At 43.4% G+C, this 23,441-nt stretch overlaps 1 pseudogene; it reads right to left on the bottom strand.

The window, feature by feature from the left end:
* Positions 1–810: 810 nt before the first annotated feature.
* LOC114922706 lies at positions 811–3,692 on the bottom strand (annotated as a pseudogene).
* Between the last annotated feature and the right edge of the window lie 19,749 nt (positions 3,693–23,441).

The raw sequence follows: 23,441 nt of genomic DNA, 5'->3' as shown, positions 1-23,441 counted from the left end.
GTTGGTCTATGTGTTGTCGGATGATGCGCCCATCGTCCAAGGCCACTTCGCATGACAGTGGCCCAGAGACCTTGCATACTACTGCAGTGACCCAGAGATGTCCAGGACCATAGTTCCTTGCCCAGACCAGATTGCCCACCTGTAGTCTCCTAGGTGCCCACGGCTGTGACACCTGTGACGCCACCCGGTCTGAGTGCAACCTGTCCAGTTTCGTAATGAGGCGGCGACCCCAGCGGAGTTCTGCTGGGCTCTTCCCTGTGGCTGTGCAAGGTGTGGTGCGGTGTGCAAGAAGGAAGTCAGCTAATCTGTGATGCCAGCTGCCATAAGTTAGTCTTTTGAGGGCATCTTTAGTAGTGCACACCATCCTCTCTGCCTGGCCGTTGGAAGATGGGTGGAATGGAGAAGTCGCATGCCGGATCAAGTTGGCCTGAAGAAAAACCTGGAACTCAAAAGAGGTAAATTGGAGGCCATTATCTGAAACCAGGACATCTGGAAGTCCATGTGAGGCGAAGATCCCTGTCAACACCTGGGTGGTCCTGGCAGTAGTAGTGGAGGAAACAGGAACAACCTCTAGCCACTTGGAATGGCTGTCAACAAGGAGAAGGAAGAATTGCCCCTGAAAGGGCCCAGCGTAATCTATATGTACCCTTGACCAAGGGGCTTGTGTTTCCTCCCACCTATGAACTGGGGCCTGAGGCATTTCAGGCCTTGACTGTTGGCACACTTGGCACCCGTGCATCTGGGCCTCAATGGCTTTATGGAACCAGGCCACCAGAGATGGCTGCGCACAAGCGCTTTCATCCATACTATGCCTGGATGTCCCTCATGCAGAGAGAGCAAGATTCTAGACCTCAATGAGGCTGGGATGACTACCCTACTACCCCACAACAGGCACCCTCTGAAAGTAGAAAGCTCGTGCTTCCTTTGCCAGAAGCTTTGAAACTCAGTATTTGGACACGTGTCAGGCCATCCTGACAACACCCATGTCAGCACGTGTGTAAGCGTGTGATTAGTGGCAGTTTCTGCAGCCACGTCCCTAGCATTGAGGGGAGATTCAGGTAACTCCTGAATGGAGAGAATGTTAATAGCAGGAGCAGGATCTGCCTCTATCTGTTTTAGAGGTAATCTGCTGAGGCCATCTGCATGGCCCATTTCCTTTCCAGGTTTGTGAATTAAAGTGTGGTCATATGGTGACAGGAAAATAGACCATCTCAGCATACGTGGGGAAATAATGTGTGGTGTTTGTTTGTTTGTGGTAAACAAACCCAGCAAAGACTTATGGTCTGTGTAGACCGTGAAGTGGCAGCCATATAAGAAATCATGAAATTTCTTTATGCCAGCCACTATGGCCAAGGCTTCTCTGTCAATCTGAGCATAATTACGCTCTGCAGATGACAGAGTCCTTGAATAGTAGGCCACAGGGACTTGGGTCCCATCAGCCTTCAGGTGACTAAGTACTGCTCCCACCCCATATAAGGGGATGCATCACATGCGATGCATACAGGCAATTGCTCATTAAAATGTGCTAATACAGCATTTGAAGAGAGCAAGGCCTTAACCTCATTGAAACTCCTGTCATGGACCTTAGTCCACTGCCATGGAGCTTGTTTATCTAAGAGCCGGTGTAGCGGCTCTGCCACTGCAGTCTTATGAGGGAGAAATGCATGATAGAAATTTAAGAGTCCCAAGAAAGCTTGCAGCTCACTTTTGGACTTGGGACTTGGGGCCTGCTGAATTGCTTAAAGCTTGGATTCAGCAGGATGGATGCCTTGAGCATCAATTCTGAATCCTAAGAATTCAGTGGAAGAAACTCCAATTTTACACTTGTCTTGCTTCAGTTTCAGACCCGCTTGGCGGAAACGAAGCAAGACAGCCCTTAGTCTCTCAGCTAAGTTTAGGGATGACTCCCCAGCAATGAGGACGTCATCAAAGTAGGGACAGACCCCAGGAATACCACGGAGCATGCGCTCCATTACACTTTGGAAGATGCCAGGGGCTACATTAACCCCAAACTGTAGTCTTTTGACTTTAAAGGCTCTTCTGTGTGTTACAATAGTTTGAGCCTCAGCTGTTGCCTCATCAACAGGTAGCTGTTGGTAGGCCTGAGCCAAATCAAGTTTTGCAAAGAGACGCCCCCCCTTGAGGGAGGCCAGAATGTGGCTTACCACAGGCACTGGATATGCATGCTGTTGCAGCGCTTTGTTCAATGTACATTTATAGTCCGTGCAAATTCGGACTTCTCCATTAGCCTTTAGAGGCGTTACAATGGGGGTTTCCCATGGACTAGAGTCCACAGGCTCTAAGATGCCCTGCTGGAGCAGCTTATCCAGCTCTGCATCAATTTTGCTCTTGAGAGCAAAAGGCACCCTTCTAGGCTTAATCCTAATGGGTGTGATAGCTGGGTCTAAACGTAAAGAAATGGGAGGCCCCTTGTAGGAGCCAAGCTCTGAGCTAAACATATCAGCAAACTCCTTGTAGACTTCTGCAAGGCCTGGCATTTGCAGGCTGTGCAGCCCAGTCACTTAGATTCCCAGGGCCTCAAACCAATTGTGTCCAATAAGACTCGTGCGATCACCCCCAACTAGCACCACATCTAGTAGGCCTTACACTGACTTTAAAATTCTGGAAGTCAGTGAGAATTAAGTTCGATGGCCTGAGTTTGACTCGAAGGCCACTATTGCTGCAAATCTTTTTGAAGGTGTCATGTGAAATGATCGATAGAGCAGACCCTGTGTCCAACTCCATTGACAAGGGAACCCCTTGCAACTTCATGTCAATGCAAAGCTTTTTCTTAAGGGGCTTGTGTGTTCCTGTCCTCAGAATACTCCTGCGTGATGCGCAGAAACGCACCCTGTGTTGGCTGGGGACCCTGGTATCTTTCTGAAGCAATTCTTCCCGAGGTTGGACCTTCTGGAGACCCAAACAGAGGGAGACAATGTGGCCTTGCCTGCCACATGCCCGGCAAATGGTGGAGCGGAATCTGCAGTCAGCTCGCTTGTGGCATCCTCCACACCCGAAGCACTGAGACGATGCTGGGGCCTTGTCAGGATGCTCCTTCGGCCTTCTCTCTGCTGGCTGGTATAGCCTGTCCACCTCCTCTTCAGGATCTGGTTCTGGATCTTCTCGAGCGACCTCTTGATGGATGGTCACGGTGCCTGGAGGGTTTCTGGCGAGCCGCAAAGCTTTCACAGTGCCGCCCGCTGCTTCTTCAGCTGCAACCTCTCTCAAGGCATCTTGGAATGAAACTTCTTCTTTGGCGAAGATCTTCTGTTGCAGCTCTCGATTCCTTAGGCCGCAAATGAATCGATCTCGCAGCCTCTCTTCCAGATCCTTGAATTCACAAGGCCTGGCCGCTTGCCTTAAGGCAGCAATAAAGTCCGCGGCAGACTCACCCGGCTTCTGGTCTCTCTGCTCAAACGTGTGCCTCCAAGCGATTACAGACAGTTTCAGCTGGAAATGTTCTTTAAGGATTTTCTTCAAATCAGTGTAAGTTACTGATTCTAAAAGTGCAGGGGCAGATTCTCTGCTATGTCGAACGTTTCTTGTCCACAAACACACAGCAGGGTTGCCGCTTTAAGGCCGTCTTCCCTTATCTGATTGACCCTGAAGTAATTCTCCACCCGGGCCACATATGAGTTCCAGCGCTCCGGGTGAGACACATCAAAATCAGATAACCGGCCAATCTTAGACATCTTAAGCCTTACAGTCTCGTTAATGCCTTCGCTGCAAGCTTGGTTTGGGGAAGGGGTCCATTAGCCGAGCTCACCTCCAGCGATGCTGTACTGGCAGGCTGAGTCGCTATGCTGGATGCCGACTTCCCAAGCTTCAGGACCTTCTGTGATTCCTAGATCTTCTTCTTGCCTGCAGCGATCCCACCTTCATTGCCAGTTTTGTGTTTTTGGGTCGCAGGCATTAAACGAGGACGCATGGTAAACAGCAAAGCTTCCTTTATTGATTTCTCCTTACAACCAGCAACAAGCAAAAGATGCCCAGGCCTTTTATAATGTCCAAAGCCCGGACAGTGTCAGCCAATAGAAATCCAGCTGTTTTCGCGCCTTGCACATGTGTGCAAGGCTGGCAACAGCCAGTCTGGTCCCGGGCAGCTTTTGGTCTGCCCGGGACCATTTGCAACATTTCTGAGCCTGCTGAATGCTTCAGCAGGCTCAGGACACAACACCCTTTGTCCATCATTTCAGAATTACAGGATAATAGAGTTGGAAGAGACCTTTCCCATCTGACTAATTTCCTGTCAAATTTCCTATCAATCAATAGACAGAGATACTTCATAAATAGAATTGTAAACAATAAATAGCATCCAACTATATAAGGGAAAGAAAGACTATATTTGATTCCTTAGTTGGCCTATAAAATCTCTGAAAGCGGACAAAGAACGGAACATTACTCAGGCGTTGAGATTGTATCATATGAATTCTGATTCCCCTGGTAATTCTGTAATGTGATGGAAGTTGCCACATTTATGGTTGAAGGCCTAATAATGATCAGAGCTATGGTTTGCTTTTAATAGTCTCTTTACATTTAGCTTAAAATATTTTATGAAGTTAAATTGAAATTGAAAACAAAATGTCAAAATAAAAATTTTATAGTGAAAAAAAATATTAGAATAGTAGCAAAAATGAGGCTGTAATGCCTAGGAATTTATATTCTTTTTTTGCAATATGAAAATTGCTGCCTGGCTTCACCAAAACAACAAATCCTCTGGGATGTTTGTTTAAGAAGAAAATATCTAGGACTATGAGACTGAAGAATGTGCTAAACAAAGAGATAACTGATTTGCAAACTCAAAGCATTTGTACAGGATGTTCTAATTAAAGGTCTGTGATCAATTGTCAAGGAAACAACTATGGATAAGAGTGGATGAAAAATCAGCTTTATACGAAAGGTCACTCCTAACTGACAACAGTGGCTGAAGAAACAGCTGGGAGGAACAAAGACATGGACTGAAAATTGTGAATGGTCAGAATTTACTCAGAGGGGAAAAAATCTCATCCCAAAAGATTAAATGTATGTATGTATTACCCCCCCTCCCTTTAAAACAAAACAAAACAGATAACTGCTAAATAAATGTTGCTGAATGACTAGCATGTGATGCTGAACACTTTTGTTCTCAGAGATGGCCAGTTGTAGATTGGTAAATGAGAGGATGAACAAGTATCTGAATCATGGCCCAAACAAATCCATGCTGCCCATTCTGGACAGCTGGACAAATTAAATCCAGTCTCCTACCCACAACAGGACTCTTGCTTAAATCTCCAGAAACAGATGGCTGACAAATTTGCCACCATTCTGGATAATTGTTTTTAAAATCAGAATCCGTCTTTCTATAACTTCTATCTGTTATGCCATAACCTGTACCATGGAACAATAAAGAATTGAAGTGAATTCTTTTCACTTCTTATCCTTATATAGTACTTACTTATAGTACTTTACTTATATAGTAAAGAATGCTATCTTTACTTATATAGTAAAGAATGCTATCATTATTCAAAAGAAACAGATCCAAAACAAGAGGAGGAGTTGCATTGTATGCAGGGAATCACTACACCTTTAGAGAAATACACAACACCAAGGATGAAAGCCTTCTTGAATGCATTTAGATAAATATTAGAGGAAAAAGGAATGCCATTGCTATAGGTGTATGCTATAGGTCACCAAACCAAATAGAGGAAATAGATGAACTTTTTGCTAATTAGTTAATTAAAGTGTGCAGGAAACACACAACTGTATAATGGGAGATTTTAGCTACCATGACATCAACTGGGAGACAAACTGTGCAGCAATTGGTAGATCAACAACTTCCTGACATGACTAGCTGACAACTTTTTCAATCAAAAATTAGAGGAGGGAACTAGAGGGCGAGAACAAATAATCACTGGAACAGCTTTCCTCCCAAGGTTGTGGGTGCTCTATTGCTGGAGGTTTTCAAAAAAATTGGACAGCCATTTGTCCAGAATAGTATAAGATCCCTTGCAGAGTAGTGGATTACATGACCTTCAAGGTTCCTTCCAATCTGATGATTCTATGATCCTCTCCCCTTCCCCCCCCCCCGCCTCCCAAGTCAGGAAATACCTATCTCAAATCCAGATTTAAATGCATTTTTAATGCAATTCAAGATGCTGGGAATTGCCCATCAGGCCCTTCATGGTACAAAAATGCTCCAATTTTCAACCTCTTAGACCAGGGGTAGGCAACCTTGGCTCTTTTATGACTCGTGGACTTCAACTCCCAGAATTCCTGAGCCAACTATGCTGGCTCAGGAATTCTGGGAGTTGAAGTCCACGAGTCATAAAAGAGCCAAGGTTGCCTACCGTCTTAGACCAAAGAAAAAGTAGAGGAATTCAGACTATCTACACCCTACTGCCCCCTTGTGATTTAATGTTCTTCCTACTTTCACTTCAATTATTTTTTATCCCGATTTAAGGAATGTCATGCCTGATAAGCAGAACATGGCGTGCATTTAGACTAACATAGCCTAATACCTAGAAACTTGGTGTTGGATTTTGCAGATTTGAATCAAAGACTTTAGCTGCTGTGTTCAGGGGGCTCACTCTCCTGCTTAGGGACAGTGCATTGAAGCTTCAAAGTGATTTATTTTTTCAGGGTTGGCTTGATTTACAACAAGGGTGTTTTTTTCCCTCCATTCAGTCATGTCCAGTTTTCTATCTGAAGGTAAATTATTTGGGCAGTGAATCTACCAAGAAAGCTATGTATTCTGGGCAGAGTCTGGCATGATCAAAAGACTCAATAGAACATAAGGCCTCTTAGTGATATCACTTTCAGCCATTAGTTCTCAACATTATTTATAAATGAACTATAGCTCTAAGTGACTGTCAGTTAACTCACAGCTGGTTCAGGGGCCTCTGTTGCTGGTATTGCCAGATCACTGCCGTAATTTTAGTGCCATCAAACACTGTACAGTATACAAAGGAAATTTTATTGTACAAACTGCTCAGCTTCAGTCATATGGGAATTGCATTAGGTTTCATGAACTCCAATTCCAGAGGCAAACCAGTATTAATTCAGATAGATTTTTTTAACCATAGAATAAAATCAGGTCAACTCAGTTTTGCTTCAGTTTGGAAATGGGCCTGCTGCAAGATCTGGGCTGAAATGGACACAATATGCACGTAGCTCAAGAGAATTGCTCAGCTGTTTAAGTGAGAGTAAAACAGGTTCAAGTGAGATTTTTCAAAATTCTGTTTTTTATGATATGATGGCCTGGAAACAACTGCCCTTGTTGACTCCACTGCCATATAATATTTTTATTTACAATTTTTATCATTAAAATCCACCCCAAAATAAAGCCCATCTGTGCTACAACATATTTTAAATATTTGTTGAAAACACTTCTAATAAGCTTATCCTGATACATGATTGCATTCTTTTATTGATATAGTATGGGTTACTAATTGATATAGTATCAGTTATTAAATGTCTCTGCTAATGTATTGGTTTAATTATCTTGATTTATATACTGCTTAGCAGCTATTTTAATTATGAACAATTTAGAAGTAAGTTTAGATAGACAGAAAGACAGCTAGTCAAAAAGTATAACTCAATTGCCCCATACATATAGTTTTTGTCTTACACCTTTTGTTCAGCAGCCATTCAAAGTTATGATGGCACCGAATAAATATGGTTATGACCATCTTCTGAGTTATGGCCATCCCAGCATCTCCACCGTGACATGGTCCTGAGCTAGGTGTTTGGCAACTGACTCACAGATATGACTGCTTGCAGCACCCTGCAATCACCAAATCGTCACTTGCAACCTTCCCTGCTAGCTTCCCAAGAAAATTAATGGGGAAGCCTTCAGGGAAGATATGGGGTAAGACTCTTGTACCCACACAATATCAACTTTAGAATGAGCATTCAACTTTAGAATGGCTGCAGCCATTTTTTCCTTTTCATTCCTAGTTGCCATATAGCACGGAGGGAGGGAGGGTTTGCCAGGTGTTGCGCTAGACAAAACACACTTTCTCTCTGTTGCTTCTCTCATGGGAACCAAGGTCATTGGCTGCTCCCGAGATTGTGGGCTGGGCATTTCAGGAAAAGCCCGCCAACAAGCTGAATGGGGAAACGTAGTTGCTTGCATAGCTTTGGGGTGGGATTTCTTAACTTTGTATTGAGGAATTGTTATGCATCTCTTCAGACTTGGTGTCATGCCTCCATCCAAGTTTGCTTTTTGTTGATTTCTCCTTGCAGTCTGCAGCTTGCAGTTCGCAGTTCACAGGCAAGCTGGGAATTGAACGGATTATATGTTTGCTTGTTATCTGTTTTACTTTAAAGAACCGTGTAAACTTCCCTGGCTGTTTTATTGAACTTGTGTCAGCATATGTGGGGGCTATTGGGTGAACGTTGGCAGTGCTTACAAAGACAATTGTTCTGACCAGCTAATTGCTTCCGTTCGGGGCCCTGGGTCATCACATTTGGTTTCACTTTTGAAGTACTGATACTCTGTATCAATAAACATGTTCTTTGAGGAATTTGCAATCCTTGGAGTTCTGCTTTGTTTGTCTCTGTCGATTGGAACCATGACATTAAACCAAGTCTCATAAAACTTCGTTTCTCGGGGTGCTGGGCCCTGGCCGCCTACCCACTCACTTTTGGGAGAGCGGTAAAGACCCAGTGAAAATTTGAGATGGAGGAGAAACCTGAAATGTTGCTGGTGGCAATGGGACTCAGGCTGTCGGAGCGCAGGCTGGCACTCCAGCCACCGAGGAGACATCACTGGCAGGGGCTCGGCCAAAAGCAAGTTGATCCAAACTGGGAAACTGGTACCGCAGGAAGGAGCTATACCCTTAGCAGACCTCTTCCAAGCTGAGGCTGCCCCTCAGCATAGGAGCACTCCTGTAATCACTGGAGAGGAGCTTTTATTGCTGCTGTCCCAGGGTTCTTCATCTGTGGATGGAAAGAAAGGAAAGGGCTCGATGGGATGGGATGACTCCCGAGAATGGAGATTTCAATCAGCAGTCCACAACCCCTTGCTCAAACAACTGAAGGAGAAGTTCGTCCGGCTGGAGGTAAAAGATACAATTCCTATTGCCCAGGAGGTTGGTGCCGTGGGGAGAAATGCCAAAAACTATCCCTCTCTCCCTCCTCCTCACCAGAGTTCCAGCCCAACTGCACATTTCATTGTTTGCTCGGGACTTCTTTCTGTCCAGAAACTAACAAAACTGTTTTTGAAGCACATATACCGGCTCCATGGTGCCCCAAAGCAGATTATCTCTGTCAGGGGGGTACAGTTTACTGCAAAATTCTGGAGGGAGTTTGTTAAACTGTTTGGGTCCTCCCAAGCAGGGTTTTTGTCTGCTTTTCATCCAAATACTAATGGAGCCACTGAAAAAGCTAACACAATGGTGGAACAGTATCTCAGATGTTACGTGAATAACCAGCAGTCGAATTGGGCTGACCTCTTACCTTTTGCAGAGGTAGCCTACAATAATATGGTGCACAGTAGTACTGTCTCACCCCATTCAAAGTAGTGATGGGTAGAGATTTTGTGCCCATGCCTGAGTTCTCACAGGAGCCACCTACTTCCCAGTCCTTCCCCCCCAATCTTTCCAGGGTGGTTGAGTGAACTTGAAAAAAGCCTTGACTAAAGCTACAAAGATTTACAAGGTGCAAGCAGACAAATGATGTTCCCCTCAAAACCCTTTTTATGCTGGACAATTCATTTATCTTTCAATGAAATGTCTACCTTTAAAATTGCCCAGCAAGAAATTGGGTCCGAAGTTCCTTGGTCCTTTTCCCATTGTCAGGATCATAAACTCTGTGACGGTGGAGTTAAAACTTCCACGATTGTTGGGGAAAGTTCATCCTGTGTTTCATTGCAGTCTTTTAAAACCTGTGTCAGAATCCACCTTAAGACCTATTCCAAAAAAAGCTGCCTGGTCCAATAGTGGTAGAGGGAGAGACACATTATGAGATCAAACATGTTCTAGATTCTAGGTTGCACAAGGGAAAACTACAATACCTTGTCCAGTAGAAAAGTTACCCCCTTTCAGAGGCCACATGGGTGAAATGTGAAGGCGGATAGGCTAATAATTTTTTTTAACGATAAGTACCCTCACAAGCCCCAAGGGGATGGCTAACCTGGTTTCTGTTTCCCCTGTAGGAGACTCTTTCTTTCTGAAGAGGAGCCGACTGTCAACTTTAGAATGAGCATGGCTGCAGCCATTTTTTCCTTCTCATTCCTAGTTGCCACATAGCACGGAGGGAGGGGGGGTTGCCAGGTGTTGCACTAGACAAAACAGACTTTCTCTGTTGCTTCTCTCATGGGAACCAAGGTCATCGGCTGCTCCTGAGACTGCAGGCTGGGCATTTCATGAAAAGCCCACCAACAAGCTGAATGGGGAAATGTACTTGCTTGCATAGTTTTAGGGGTGGGATTTCTTAACTTTGTATTGGGGAATTGCTATGCATCTCTTCAGACTTGGTTTCACTTTTGAAGTACCAATACTCTGTATCAATAAACATGTTCTTTGAGGAATTTGCAAGCCTCAGAGTTCTGCTTTATTTGTCTCTGTCAATCAGAACCATGACACACAGACTACACTAGCCCCTCTGTGCACATGTTGCACTGGCCATTAGTACATCGCCATGCACCCTTGCACATCCTTCCTGACCTTTGTTGTACCTTCCTTTCACCCTTGGATATTCTCCTCAACCCTCTCCATGCATGCCTGGTACCCTTGCCCATGCACCCTCTACCACCTGGCAGCAGCCACTTATCTTCCTGTGGCCTGTTTGTAAGCCATCTGGGGTTTGCAACTTCCTGCTGGCTTCCTCACTGACTTGGTGGTGGGAAACTGTCAGGAAGTGCCCTCATCTAATGGGATTGTCAAGACTGCTAACATCGGATGTTCTTGCTTGACATATATGAAGAAGCACGCATGTGTTATTTAACCTGTATATCACTTCTAGAGTTAAAGTCAGACAATGTTAGAATAGCGGGTGGGAAAGTATGTACTCGGGGGATAGTTAGCCACAACAATATTTCAGTACAGTATTTCCAAGGTCAGTTGTAACTAGAGGAGTTACAGGAGGAAAAGTTCACACTTCAAACTAATTGGAGAACGTGATTGATGACTGTAAAATGAAGGAGTGAGTTATGCTTTGTTACGGGTGATTGGGGGAGGGAGGATTCATTTTTTGGCTTCCTTATGTACGTGCTGAAGCTATGTAGCAATAAAAGGATTCTTTAAGGAAAACAAAGCCTCAAAGTTCTTTGAAAAGCTTCTTCTTCGGAACCATGACAGGGATTCAGTTAACCTTGACATGGACACTGGGATTGCAGGGATTACCTGCATACTTTATGACCGCATCGCTTAGTGATGGAAATTTCGGTCCCAATTGTTTTCATAAGTAGAGGACTGCCTGTAAAGTGCCCATGGCTACAAAGCTGAAAGAAGAGCTGAGTAGAAAATTGTGTGTGGTGGGGTTCCTTCTTATAAGGGTGTAATGAAGGCACGGCTTCCTTCTCCCTCCTGTGAAAAGAGATACACTAGGACTTTTGGAATGAGAATCCACACATCTGGGCTCTGGAATAACCCATAGCCATAGTCTTCTCTTCTGGAGGCTCCTGAAGCTTTGCTCCACTCTGCAGTGTACAACCAAGCAATACAGAAGAGGAAAGTAGAGTCTTAGCTTTCTTTCTTTTTTTTTGGCAATATGAGAAAAGATGGCAAGCTGCAGGACTCTAATTCTGCAGGACCCTAATTCTGAACAGAGCATGTGTGTGTGTGTGTGTGTGTGTTTGTGTGCGTGCAATAGATATGGTTCTTGTCTTCCTGTGATGTGACTTAGGGAGGCCCTTAGTTAGCCAAGGATGGCCACAATTCTCATTATCATAGGTATTTGAAGACAGTTATTTGGGTATCCTGGTGCCCTCATTAGGCCTATCCTAAATCATTGGGAGGGTCTATACTTCAAAACCTAGCTGATTGCCCAACTTTGCTGGGCCTTCGGTAGTTTGGGGCCTGCTTCCTATTTGTATAGACTCCCCCAAAGCTAAAACCCCTTCCAGTTTTCAGGACGCTCTCCTGGGCATCTGACAGCAGCATCAGGAGCTACAGAAAGCTCAAACGAGCTGCAGCTCAAGAAAGAGCTTCCACACAGGTGCTGTCTGTACCTGCATAAGTCAGGACCTGAAGTCAACGAGGCATTGGCAGAGCAGGAAGCAACTGGAGGAACATCAGGCAGTCGTGTTCACTGTGCTGTGGGTGCCACACCAAGACGTTCAAGTTTAATTCTGCGGATAGTTTTTGCTTAGTCTATATAATTTTGGGTCTTTTTGCTTTTCTGGGTTGTCTTATTTTCTTTTTGATTTATATATTAATTGCTTAATTCTTTTTCATAAACTATTCTAAAATATGATTGGAAGGTGTGATGATAATACTTAAATAAATCAGCTCATTCCCAACTGGAACCCAGAGAACTTCTTTCTTACTGGTGCAGCAGGAGGAAGCTCAAGAGACTAACCTGCACTGAGAATTGTGCCTGGATGCCTAGCAATGGCCAGTGAAAGATGCACAAAATATACACAAGGATTCATTAACATTTGAAAAGGAAGCCTGAACATTGATTAAGTAGATGTGATATGGAAACAGATTGTGGACACCTCAAGAACAATATATACGATAAGGCACAAGACAAAGATTGTTGGGAGAAAATACAAACCTTCCTGACAGGTAGCTGCCACCTCAGAAGAAAGGCAAGGATCACGCTCACAAGGGAAGGATTATATCTAAAGATTTGGGTTCTATGAACGAAAACTGCTAAACAAACTGCATAGGAGACATAGGAAAGAAACAAGCATTCTTAAAAACAGCTACTACTATGGTATCCAAATGTTAGCAGATGTGATATTTAATTGTAACTTAGTAGCTGGTGCATTGGGTTAACAAGTTCAAATGTACTGCTAAAGAGAACAGATTCTGGGGACAGCAGGAAGAAACAAAAAGGGGATGCATTACTGTATTGTTATTTTTAGTTTATTTGGGGTCATCCATAGAACATTATCTGTATCAAAAATGACAGTGAATTATTTGTTTGCTATGTTTTTGTCTAAGATCAATCTTCCCCAGTGATTCGAGTTCCCTATGCAGCTGCAAATGACCACTTGGGGCTTTGACTGTATTATTTGCTGCACAAGTGGAATAAAGAGGCTATTACACATGATTGAAACCAGAAATATTTCCAATAATGGAAAGCCTGCCACCTTCTGGTAGAACTGAGAAACAATACTTTGTGAATCCACAGGGTTTTAAGTGATTTGGAGAATAGGTCAACCCCCTGTTCTCTGTGACAGACTCTAAAATCGTGGAAAATGGCTATCCTGTCACCCCAGTCCTTCTCTTTGTTAGACTAGACATACTTATTTCCCTCAATTGTTTGTCATATGGTTTAGCCTCCAGCCCTTATCATCTTTGTGGCTCTTCTCTGCTGTCTTTCTAGGGTCTCAGCATCTTTTTTTGTATTGCAAGATAATAACTCTCTAGTTCTATGTAATAAATGATAATTGGGAAAATTAAAATTAAAATATCCATTTTCATATAAAAATTGTAGCAGAATATAGTTCTAATAAAGAGATGCAAGATCAAAATCTTACAAACATGTTTCCCATTGAAATGACAAGATCTAAAATAAAAAGGCAATTATATGTACTGATCTTTATTTACCTACCTTTGAACTGAAGTGCCGGCCAATTGTTAAGTCAGATCAATAATTAAATAGTAGAACTATGCAGCTCTACAGCATTATGCGATCATATCTCCACCCATTTTTTTGGGCTAACACCAGTTAAGAGGCATTGCTTGCCCCAAGGGCTTTTTGGAAAAACGTGCTTCTAGCAGCCTTCTGAAATCAGGACAGAGAAGGAAACCACCTACCTTGATGCGGGGTAGGTGAGGGATCATTCCTGAGTTGAGAGGTTGCAACTGAGAAGGCCTGTCCTTTTTAACATGAAGGTGAGGGGAAGAGAGCTGGCAGCTACAGCAGGCAGGTATCAGGGGACAGATTCTTCTCAGGACAAATGGCTCCAAAGTAGCATGGTCCTTAACTAGCAAGGAAGAAAGCTTCAAAAAATATATTTCCAAGGACAGAAAAGCTCAAATAAGAAGGCTTATTGTAGAAAAACTATGGGCTGCAACTAAAGAATCTAGCTATGAAATAAAATGTAGGCCTTATATACAATGAACTCAACATTTAAAAACTATTTTACCTTTTTCTCCTTCCTGACCATTCAACTATGAGTTTTAGTCCTGCCTTAGGCATGAAAACCAGATGAGTGACTTCGGGCCAATCACTCTTTCAGACCACCCCACCTCACAGAGCTGTTGTTGTGGAAAAACTAGAAGGAGTGAGGAGTAAGGAGTTTTATGTATGTGTGCCACCTTGAGTTATTTATAAAAATAATAAAGGCAGGATAAAAACAAACAAACATACTATTTGTCAGTGGTGCAGCTGAATAACCCATAATTGTAGATTGAATCTAGCCCCTAATGGCCTCATGCAGGCACTTCCCTCCACTTGCCAGGAACTCTCTCCCTGCCTGCCACTGCCCACCAAAAGAGCTGAACTCCACTATTCACAGTGCAGCACTGAACTTATTTCCTCCTCAGAATAACAGAATTGGAAGGGACCTTGGAGGTCTTCTAGTCCAACCCCCTGCTCAGACAGGAAACCCTATACCATGGGTCTTCAAACTTGGCCCTTTTATGACTTGTGGACTTCAATTCCCAGAATTCCTCAGCCAGCTTTGCTTTGAGGAATTCTGGGAGTTGAAGTCCACAAGTCATAAAAGGGCCGAGTTTGAAGACCCCTGCCCTGTACCATTTCAGACAAATGGCTGTCCAATCTCTTCTTAAGAACTTCCAGTGAGGGAGCATTCACTCTTATTTGTGGCAACCCCTGAGATACTGGAACACTGTTATCATGTAAACCCTAGTTCTTGTTTTCATTAAGCTAGACATACCTAATTCTAGCACTGTTCTTTATATGTTTTAGCCTTCAGTCCCCTAATCATTTTTGTTGCTCTTCTCTGCACTCTTTCTAGAGTCTCAACATGTTTTTTACATCGTGGAGACCAAAACTGGATGCAGTATTCCAAGTGTGGTTTTACCAAGGCATTGTAAAGTGGTATTAACACTTCACGTGATCTTGATTCTATCCCTTTGTTAATGCAGCCTAGAACTGTATTGGCTTTTTTGGCAATTGCAGCACACTGCTGGCTCATATTTAAGTGATTGTCTCCAAGATCCCTCTCACAGTTACTACTACTGAGTCAGGTACCACCTATACCTGTGGTGGCAAACCTATGGCACGCGTGCCACAGGCGGCACGCAGAGCCATCCCTATGGGCATGCGCGCCATCGCCCTGGAGGGAGGCGGGGCCAGACTGCTCCCCTCCACCTCTCCACATGTGCCTGCACTCTTGGGCTCTCTTTCTCTCTGCACTGAGAGCCAGGGAGCAACTGCAAGAGCTGGGCAGATCCAGGCTGGATGGTGGAGGCAGCTGCCAGCACAAGTCCAGGTAAGCCTCCGGAGCAATTTTTGCAGCGCCGCAGTGGCCCGATCCATGCTCTGGAGGCCTGGAAAAGGCCTCTGCTGCCTGGATCGGCCATAGGGGGCCGCAAAATCCCCCACTCACTGTGCGGATCACCCTGCCACCGCCGCCTTTCCCCCCAACAGCCGCGCAGATCACGCTGCCACCATTTTCCCCGCCACGTGGATCGTGTGCTGCCGCCCCCTGCTGTGCGAATCGCACTGCCGCTGCTGCCATTCCCCCCACCCGCTGTGCAGATCGCGCTGCCGCCATTCCCCTCCACCTGCCGCATTTTCCAGGCCTCTGGTGCCTGGATTGGGCTGCTGGCGCACCGTAAAATCGCCCCGGGGCCATGGATGCGGGCTCCAGAGGCTTCGAAAACGCTTCTGCCACCCGGATCGGCCATGGGGGGGGAAAGTGAAATCGCTCTGCAGCCCTAGATGCAGGCAGCAGAAGCATTTTCCAGGCCTCCAGCGCCCGGATCGGGCCGCTGGAGCACTGTAAAATTGCCCTGCAGCCATGGATGCGAACTCCAGAGGCCTTGAAAATGCTTCTGCCGCTCGGATCGGCAGAGAGAAAGAGAGATTGAGCCAGCAGGGAAGCAGAAGTTGGGGAAAGGAAAGCGTTGCAGAGTAAACAAACTTACAAAAAGGCTATCTCTCACTGTCTCACACACGCATACACTTCCCCCACCCCCTTCAATATCATCTCTTCCCCCACCCCCTTCAATATCTCTTCCCCCACCCCCTTCAATGTTGTCTCTTCTCTCCCCTTCAGCAAGACCCAGGCAATGCCTATCGCAGCTCTAGTTGAATCTCTGCGTGAAGACTGCGTGAGGCTGCCTGCTACCCCCAATCAGCTGGAGCTGCACGCGCTGATCCTGGGCTCTCAGCAGGACCCAAGCAACATGCAGTTCCAGCTGAATTTCCCACAAGCCTGTGCGGCGCTGCTGCCGCTTCACCTCATCCACTTTTACATTTTTTTTTTACAGTGCTGTTCAACCCATTGTATGCGTACCACTGGTTGAAAAGTGGGCCACGCCTGTCCGGCACCTGATGATAAATAAGTGGGATTTGGGTTGCAGTTTGGGCACTCGGTCTCTAAAAGGTTCGCCATCACTGACATATATGTTTAGTGCTTGACATAGCCAATTTTTAAAACTAGTGCTTTTAATAGGATTTCTTGGCCACTCGAAATAACAATATTGAGTCATGGTACCTTTACTCTTATTCCAGGTGTATTTTCCAGATGATTCCATCCCATCCTGCTAGCATTTAAAACAATACTTTATCATAATACTTTTACCTCGAGTATATAGTTTATCCTGCCAACCTTTGCCCTAAGGGACTTTTCAGGGGACGCCTTATCCCCTTACTGGTCTTATTGCCCATGACTGATTTTTCCCTGCATATGAGACCCCCGACACACATAGTCAATCCATTTCTTTCTTCGTATGTACAGGATCCCAGATTGATCCCAATACTTTTACGTTCTATGCTCCCGCCTTCCCAGGTCTCACAAACATATCACTCCTACATGCCCAGGTGGGTCCACCCACACAGTACGAATTACCCACACTCAGGGTCCTTGACTGCCCAGGTAAGTCTGCCCACACAGTACGGTTGCTTACCTGGGTCTGTGCACAGAGTTCTTCCAGTCGAAATATCTCCTCGCTTAATCCAGTTGGCAGTTCCTTTAAAGTTGTTTTGTTCCAACGGGTTAATTTGGGTAGACCTCAGGCGCCCCCAGGTGGCTCAGATCTCCAGGCTGCTGAAATCAGCAGGGCATGCCTCCTGAATTCTTACCAGAGCCAGCCAAGGAATTCCTGAGATTTACAGCTTTCCCTGTACGGGCCACAAAATTGTGAGGAATAAAAATTTCAACTCCAAGGGTGTTGGAAAACAAAATAAGTTTTATTAAAGCTTTTGCAAAAGCTGGTGTACTGTTCTATATGCAAATAAAGGGCCACACTGAATGAATTTCAGCATTGACTCTTATACCCTATCCTGTGCATACGCCATATCCTTCCAATTGAAACCCAGTTGAAAGATTTGAATTGGACACATGCTTTCCGACCGCCTAGCAACCATTACAATTACCAAACCTCCAATTATTAGATCAAAAGCCCCTTTTGTTCCTGTCTTATCTCCCCTCCCTTTTCTGTGGCATGATTTGTAACATCCTGCTAACTAAGAGTGTAGCTTATCTACAAGGTGAACTGTTACCCAAACTGGATAATTGCAGTTATAAAGGATTTATGTCTTTGGTTCATAGTTATACTTTAAAATACTAACTCTATAGACAGTTTTTATAAAAAATAAACCTTGTATAAATTGAATAATATGTTATTCATAAGCTATATGCTATTCTACAATAGTGTGCACTATTCTAAAAATATGCTTTAAGTCAGTGTATATAGTTCCTCTCTGTTCCTCCAGCTTACTACATCTCCTTTCCTAAAAATACCTTAGCTAAGTACCTCTATATGCCTATTGCTTTAGCAGAAGTGAAAAATTATAACATGTACATTTATTGTGTACCTCATAGTGATAAAATAGAATGGAGGAAGTAGCAAAGCACAGGAAGGTGCTTTCCAGCAGGGAACTAGGCTGTATGGAGATAGGGGAGAGTTGTTTGACCATCCAAACAAAGAGAGGAGGAAGAAGTTAAAAACACATACACAGAAGAAGGAGCAAGACCAAGAGATCAGAGACAGATAAGATCGACTAGAGAAGATTAAGACCTAGATATAACTGAAAGAGATGGAGGAGAGTGGGATTTTGTCAATGAATATAAATGGACTAAACTTAAGGTGACCAACCGTCCTCCTTTAGGGAGGACAGTCCTCCTTTTGTAAGTTCTGTCCTCCCTCAAAAAGTGTCCTCCTACATGTCCTCCTTTTCGATATTTGAAGACTAATCTGCAGGACTTTTTTTTTCCTCATAGAATGCTCAGAACGGTGTTCAGGCACCTTTTTTTGATGGTTTTTTTTCAACTTTTGCATGAGCTGTGCTACTCCCGCTATTGGCTTTAGAAAGCCAATAGGAATTGCTGCTGAGAGCGCCAAAACACCTGGCTGGCAAACTTTGCACATGCAAGTTGTCTGTATTATTGTTGCAATGAATAAAATGTTTCTTTTATTTACGATATTTTTTTCTTCAATTTATTTGTGTCCTCCTTTTCATTGTAAAAAAGTTGGTCACCTTACTAAACTCTCCTTCAAAAAGGAGAAAAATCTTTACACGATTACAAAAATTAAAAATGGATATAATCTGTCTTCAAGCAACACACATTAAGAGACATTATAAGTTGTTAGAACAACAGAAAATTGGTAAACTTTACTTTGCATTAGCACTTCAAAAGAAAAGAGGAATAGCTCTATATGTTAAAGAAACGATGAATCCCAAACAAATTTATGCGGACAAAAAGGGGAGAATATTAATGGTGGAATAATGATGGATCAAAAACAGATACTGATGGTAGCAATATACGCACCAAATGATAAACAAGAACAATTTTATCAAAAACTATATAAAAAATACTAGATTTAAACTATCAAAATCTTTGTATAATGGGAGACTTTAATGCAATAAGAGATGGAACTTTGGACTACAAAAGCGCCAAACAAGGGTGAAAAGGAGAAAATATATTACTTAAAGCGTTTCTAAAAATGACAGAAGAACTTTGTATCCAAGATATATGGAGAGAGAAAAATCCAAAGAAATTACAATATACTCAACTTACTCAAATAGACACAAATCGTGGTCTAAAATTGATATGATATGGACATCTTTGGAACTTAAAACGATGATACAAGAAGTTGAGATAGAAACAAATGTTTGGGCAGATCATAACCCAATAAAGATGACTTGGGCAGGAACTAAGAAAAAATTAAAATGGTCTTTGAATAAATCTATATTGAAAGAAAAAGAATTCTTACAATTAGTGACAAAGGAAATGGATTTTTTCTTTAAAATAAACAAGAAAGAAGAAATATTGCTTCAAAATGTGTGAGATACGGCTAAAGCCTATTTCAGAGGATTGGCTATAACTTACATCACTAAAAAGAACAAAGAAAAGAAACAACTACAGTTAAAGTTGAAGGAAGAACTCAGAAAGCTAGAATCAGAATTACAAATAGATCCACAAAAGAAAATACTTAAGAAACAAATGGAGATAATAAAACATAAATTAAATTTAGCCGAGATGGAAATAATGGCTCAACAGATTAAAAGGGCTAAACAGAATTTCTTTGAAAATGCCAACAAGCCGGGGAAATGATTAGCAAAGAAAAAGAGAAAAAATTGATAAACAAGCTGCAAGATCCAAAAGGTGAATTACAGTTTCAAAATGATACAATCAAAAAAATTATTAAAGATTACTATGAGAGACTCTATAAGGCAGAGGAAATTCCAAAAGAAAAAATACAGTAGTACTTAAAAAAAGCAGACTTACCATAAATTCCAGAGAATATTCGAAACATATTAAATGGGAAAATGTCAATGATGGAGATGATAGAGGCTATAAAAAGGCAAAAAAAAAAAAAAAGGATAAGACTCCTGGCCCAGATGGATTACCTGCAGAGCTTTATAAATCACTATAAGATGTATTAAGTCTGATACTGAAAGAACTGTGTAATGAAATTTCTTGGAGGCTAAAATACCAAATACATGGACTGAACCTAAAGAGGACCCTGATTTAACGCAAATAAAAATTATAGACCAATATCTTTATTAAATGTAGATTACAAAATCTTTGCTTCAATAATGGCAGAAAGACTAAAGAAATTTTTGATCGAATTTATACACAGATCAAAATGGTTTCTTACCTAAAAGACAGATAAAAAATAATTTAAGAATGATTCTTGATGTGTTAGAGCAGGGGTGTCAAACTCAATTTCACTGAAGGCCGCATCAGCATTGCGGTTGCCCTCGGGGGGGCAGGGTGTGTGTGGCCACGGTGGGTGTGGCCTACTGGGTGGGTGTGGATGGAGTGGGTGTGGCCAGCTCTATATCGTTCGCGTCAAGGGTGCCTGTGGTGGCCTGGGCAGCAGTGGGACAGATCTGAGGGTCTCTGGCAGAAGGGGGTGGGACCAGGGCAAGTGCCAAGGCATGGTCCACTGGAAGAACCTCACTGTTCCTCTCAGGCCACGAGGGGGGGATGGATGGTGGCACGGGCTGCCCGGAGCCTTGGGCAGCATAGGTCAAATGCCCAGCCTGGCCCTTGAGCACCCACGGCACCAAGCCCAGCCCCACTTCCCCAAGAGGGCGCCCAGCTGCACTTACCTCCTCCTCAAGACTGCTGCTGCTATGCTTGCTCTCCTTACCCAGGTTGCTCATGATGGGTACGAGGGCAAAGTCAGAGGGAGGCCCATTCCCTCTCCATGGGAGGAGACCCAGCTTTGTATCCAAAGCTTCCTTAGCAATAGGATGGGAGACCCCCAGGATAGACCAGGAAGGAGCAAGGGGAAGGTGAAAGGGCAGCAGGGCAGAACTAAGGCAGGACTTCCCTCAGACCCTCCCTCTCCTTCTTTCCTTCCTTCCTAAGTATAGAGTGGTGGGAAAATATTTGAGATGAGGGAGGGAGAAAAACAGGCAAGAAACGCAGTTGGGGAGGTGTCACCCTTCGTGAGGAAAGAAGAAATGCACCATTGCCTGGAAGTGGCCAGCACATGGCCCTCACCTACTTCATATATCTGGCTTGATGGGCTCTGGGGGAGGGGATGCCATGAGCAGCGTGAGAGTCAACATTACCTGCGCCATGCTGCCCAGCCCCCAGCCTGCCCGGTTTCGGCAGCAGCGGGGTGTTTTCCTCACAATGCTGAGAGGTTGAGCCGGGCAGTGTGAAGCTCGCCAGCTTTGCACCTTGCTGCCTGCTGAAACTGGGCAGGCTGGGGGCTAGGCAGCATTGCACTTCTCATCAGATTCGCGCCACCCAGCTCAGCTTTCGGCGCTGTGAGGAGAGCGCCCCGCTGCCTGCCAAAACCCCTCCCCCGGAGCCCATCAAGCCGGATATGTGAAGTAGGCGAGGGCCATTTGCTGGCCACATCCAGGCGATGGTGCATTTCTTCATTCCTCAGAAAGGGTGACACCTCCCCAGCATGCACCCAGGGGGTGCGGCCAACATGGCAGGGGCTGGTTCCTCGCTGTTTCCAGACGGCCTTGTGGAGCTAAGACTGAATGCCTTTCAGCATAGATGGCCACCACAAAATTGTACATTGGCTCCCAGCCGGCCTGGGCCAGGGCCATGGCAGTGGGGGCTGTTCCCTCATTGTTTCCAGGATGGCTTCGCGGGCCACATGAAACCACTTGGCGGGCCGCATCCGGCCTCCGGGCCTTGTGTTTGACATGTCTGTGTTAGAGTATTATGAAATTCATCCAGGGAAACAGATGGCTTTAATATTCCTTGATGCACAGACAGTGTTTGATAATGTAAACTGGCAATTTATGTTCAGCAATTTGCAGAAATAGACTTTGCAAAAAACTTTATAAATGTAATCAAAACAATTTATTGTAAACAAACTGCCAAAATAATTGTAAATGGAGATCTTACAGAAAACGTCAATATTAAAAAGGGCACAAGACAGGGATGTCTACTATCTCCATTACTATTCATATTAACATTGGAAGTACTGAACAGAAACATTAGACAAGATATAGAAATTAAAGGACTGGAGATAAAAAATGAAAAATATAAATTGCAAGCATTTGCAGATGACCTGGTTTTTATACTGGAAGATCCACTGGAAACAAGCACTAAACTTCTGGAGAAAATAGAAAAATTTGGAGAAGTGGCAGGGTTAACAATAAACAGAGAAAAGACCAAAGTGCTAACAAAGAATTTAACAGAAAAACAAAAAAATCAACTAACAAAAAAAAAATCTTCAAATAGTTAAAAAAGTCAAGTACTTGGGAATTTATTTAACAGCAAGATGTGTAACAGTAAAAGAAGATAATTATGTAAGACTGCTAAAACAAATAAAATTGGATTTGGAAAAGTGGAAGAACCTCCAACTTTCAATGTTGGGGAGAATAGCAACAGTGAAAATGAATATCTTACCAAAAATACTCTTTTTATTTCAAACGATCCCTGTAAGGCTGGGAAAAACCTTTTTTGATGAACTGAATACAATAATATTGAAATTTATCTGGCAAGGAAAAAAAGCTAGAATCAAAGTGAAAATGCTACAAGAAGCAAAAGATAATGGAGGATTTGGACTGCCGGACTGGAGGTTATACTACCAAGCAACCATTCTAACATGGCTTAAAGAATGGATAATGCTTAGAGATAAAAGACTACTGTACCTAGAGGGGCATGACCTGCAAATCAGTTGGCATGCCTTTCTGTGGTATGGAAAGAATAAAATACATAGATACTTTGAAAACCATCTTATAAGAAATGCACTTCTTTCAGAATGGGAAAAAATATAAGAAAAAATCTACATTGATACCCGAATGGCTTTCAACAATGGAAGCTTTTGCTTACCCAAATTTAATTAACTACGATAAAGTTGTGACTTATAAAGATATTTTGGACAATGAAGGAAAATTGAAAGACAGACAAGAGTTACAAGAACAAGGTATTGATTTAGCATAGTGGCCATATCTGCAAATTCAAATGAGATATGAAAAAGATGTTAAAACAACGGGATTTTATAAAGAACAGACTTTGATCAGATTCCGTTAAAAACAGATGAAAAGTTGATTAAGAAACTCTATATAGATTTCTGTTAAACTTAAAAGATGGAGGAAGAACAAGTAAAAGAAACAATGATAAAATGGGCAAAGAATTTTGGATATGATATAAAATTAGAAGATTGGCAAAAGTTATGGGAAATAAATATTAAATTAACTAAAGCAGTGCCATATAAAGAAAA

The sequence above is a fragment of the Protobothrops mucrosquamatus genome, unplaced genomic scaffold, assembly GCF_001527695.2.
Source record: "Protobothrops mucrosquamatus isolate PMUCROS unplaced genomic scaffold, P.Mucros_1.0 scaffold677, whole genome shotgun sequence".
NCBI classification, from domain to species: Eukaryota; Metazoa; Chordata; class Lepidosauria; order Squamata; family Viperidae; genus Protobothrops; species Protobothrops mucrosquamatus.
Note: the sequence above shows the minus strand (reverse complement) of the source record. Positions and strands in the feature narration are given on the sequence as shown.